The following is a 3,592-nucleotide window of genomic DNA, read 5'->3' as shown; positions in this document are numbered from 1 at the left end:
TTTTTAATGCCTGGAGTGCTCAGAATTGAGCTTAAAAATAACTTCTTCGTGATACCTTTTATGAACTGTTAAGACACTAAGGCAACGTGTTCTGACTTCTATGGGGAAAAATTTGTTTTTTATTTATTTGATTACTTTTGAAAGAACACAAGAACTCTTATTATTTATTATATTATGCATTTACCTAGTTATTAACGTACAGTGTCTTCTTATCTATATCTTTGTATATTTGAGGAGTTAGACTTATGGAATGATCACAGACACCAAAACAGAAGAATCAGAAGAGTTGAATGAGCGTCAACCAAAGATGATCTTGTTAGTGCAATCACATATTACAGTTAACTTGGAGACGTACTGGAGTCATGCATAAGGGAGAAAATAACAAATAGTTATTTTTTGTTATTTTTTTCTTAGTTAATCCCTAGATATTTTTAGAGAAAAATATTGGCTTAATACCAAATACTAAAAGGAATGTATTGTAAGCAAAGAAAAATGAACAGTGCTGCTCATCACCAAGTGCTACAAGGATTAAGCCATTAGCTATTGCACTTGCTGAAGGAAACGCACATTGAGAGGAATTCACAATGAGGCACTCTGTGCTTTGAGTAAACAGGCCCTATAGAGAGTTAGATGCATATCTTAGGAAGAATTTTAATGAACCCAGATTTCTGCATCTTCCCATACATAGAAAAGCCCTGAAATCATTAGCTTGAGATATCTGTTCTTTGTGAATAGCAGTGATTTTTTTTACCAAAACGTATGCTTGACTGCGTGTATTCCCCAGCCAAAAATATCATAAATAAACTGGCTCCTCCCCTACCTCTTCAGACTGGTTTCCTCAGAGCTACTAAGAAACTGTCTCCTGGGGTTTTCATCCTCAGTAAGACCCTAAATAAAACAAACTCACAACACTTGTGTGCTTTTCTTCAAGTCAGTAATACCATATGGGTCCTTTTCTCGGAGTCATTGCATCTGATAATGCACAATATCTTCAGCTTTAAAACTGAAGCTATTTTTTTTTTAATGTGTAACAACTAAAAAAAAAACTTCCTCTGTCAGACCATGATAGGTTTGGATTTATTTTGTAAGAGTTTGAAAACTTTCTCTAGTAAAAGTGTAGGCTTTTGGTAATCAAACTTAAAATATGAAGAAGAAAGCTTAAAACCTACAACGGTGAATTTTTAGCACGTTCTACTGACTACCAAATATAATTTTGAAAATGGAGCTTTTGGCAGGAACTTGAAAGCAGCTGGCACAACATCATGTCCCCTGGCAAGTGAGACACATATGGTTTCTAGTCCAAACATAAAGATGGAAAAGCTGGGGCTTCCCTGGTGGCGCAGTGGTTGAGAGTCCGCCTGCCGATGCAGGGGACAAGGGTTCGTGCCCTGGTCCGGGAAGATCCCACATGCCATGGAGCGGCTGGGCCTGTGAGCCATGGCCGCTGAGCCTGCGCGTCTGGAGCCTGTGCTCCGCAACGGGAGAGGCCACAACAGTGAGAGGCCCGCGTACTTCCAAAATAAATAAATAAATAAATAAAATAAAATATCTAAATCTTAAAAAAAAAAAAAAAAAAAAAAAAGATGGAAAAGCTGTCATTCTATCTTTTGAATTAAATAAATTTCTTATATTTCACTTCAGATAGCCAAATATATGATAGAGTTTGTCTATAAAAGTAGCTTATGCTGGGGACAAATTTTATTACACCAATTAGTTTTAAATTTATACAGATGGCTAACATAAATTACCTGTCCCCAGAGTTTTTTTACCATGAACCATGGGAAATATTTTTGGTTAAGAAAATTATATTATCATTTGTCAGTTGATATTATCAATTAACTTTTCAGTCATACAAGATAATTACTATGAATCCTAATTTTCTATATGGTGTGTGTATACATATATGTATTTGAGTAAGTCATATATCCATTTTAAAAATAGACTACAGAGTAACTGAATGAGTTATACTGGCACATTGAGTTATTTGTTAGTATCTCTGTAATTCTAAATAAATGTTGTCCTACTTAAGAACACCAACCCGAGAAATATGTCAAGATATTTAATTGCTAAGAGAAGCTGTGTCTGGTAAGTGGTTTTATTACTCTTGTATTGAGTTGCCTAAAGTAACAAAACATCTGTGTATCCCCTTAAGTGTTATGCATTTTGTGAATTAAATTTTACCCTAGAAGTTTTTATGTATTCTGTTGTTCTCTGAGTTTCATCTTCTCTTATTCTTTGGTTTTATTGTTGCCGTTGAGGGTTTTTTTCCTAACTTTTACTGACTTATTCTTATTTACTAACTTCAGATTGAAGACTTTTTTTTCTTCTCCTTTATCAAAAACCCCTCAAAATCCACAAGTTACTCTTCTAATTGAAGAAGACCTCAAATCAAGTTTAAGAAAACTGAAGGAATATTAAAAGTTTTCACTGAACTGCTTTACTTTAACGAAAGGGTGTTACTTCTTTCATAAAAAGGTGTGTGTCCCTCTTGCCCTTTTTTCTCATGATAGAAATTGCAAGATCTGCAGTGAGTCTTTCCTCACCCCAAACAGAATGTTGTTAGTCATCCAATTGTGAAACTGTGATACAGGTCCAAATGTATAAAAATAAATAAATAGCAAACATTTAATGCTTTACGCTGCAACCTGAAAGCTTTAAATAGAGTCTCACTGGTGTCTAATATTGGGAGATAACAGATGTGTTCCTACCTTCTGGCAGGTAGGAATGGTTGATGAAGAGCAATTGAATGAAGATTAAAACATGTTCCTCAGTGAATTCTTTTTTTAAAAAAGTTAAATATCCTGTGTTTTCCTTTTTCTTTCCATCATTACCAGCACAGGTGAATTTTTATATGTTAGCAGCATTTACATTAATTTAATGTATCTCAGTTGGGACAGAGATAAGCCATTTAGCCAGTACTTTCACAGGCATATGAGTGTCTTCAAGTTTGGAGACTGCATGGTTAAAACCATCGCTAGCTGCTTACTTTATTTCTGTCAGTGTTCTTTTTATTAAGAAAATATGTTGAATTATTCAACATCTAAAAAATCAAAAGCAATTTGCTTCATGATTTGAGCTAGCTATCAGTTGAATTTTTCTAAGTCAGTAAATCACTGAAAATAATTTTGCCACCTAGAATAATTTAGGAGCAGTAAAAATTATCAATAGCAACAAAAAACTTAATTCCTATTGTTGACACTATTTTATAGTCAAAGGGGCAATGAAAACTTTATCTTACAAATTCATAGTTTCAAGGAGAAAAATGATTTTTGCTAGGATCAAGTGTGGAAGGATATGCATAGTATTTAACACCGAATTTTAAAAATTTGGCGACTCTCATCTGGATAGTATACATAATTATTATTTTTTATTACCACATTTTAACTGGTAATCATAAAATATATTACCTTTTAAGTGGTAATTTTTAAATTACTTATAATTATAATATTTCTGCAAAAACCTATTAATACCAGTTGAGCAAAGAATTCCCAAATATAAGTTAACTTAGGAAACTATTTTGGGCTTCATCTAAGAATTCATGAACATTTCCTTAATTGCTGGAAGGATTCTCAATATGATCAAGGTCAAAATA

The sequence above is a fragment of the Phocoena sinus genome, chromosome 18 (genome assembly GCF_008692025.1).
Source record: "Phocoena sinus isolate mPhoSin1 chromosome 18, mPhoSin1.pri, whole genome shotgun sequence".
Taxonomy (NCBI): domain Eukaryota; kingdom Metazoa; phylum Chordata; class Mammalia; order Artiodactyla; family Phocoenidae; genus Phocoena; species Phocoena sinus.
Note: the sequence above shows the minus strand (reverse complement) of the source record.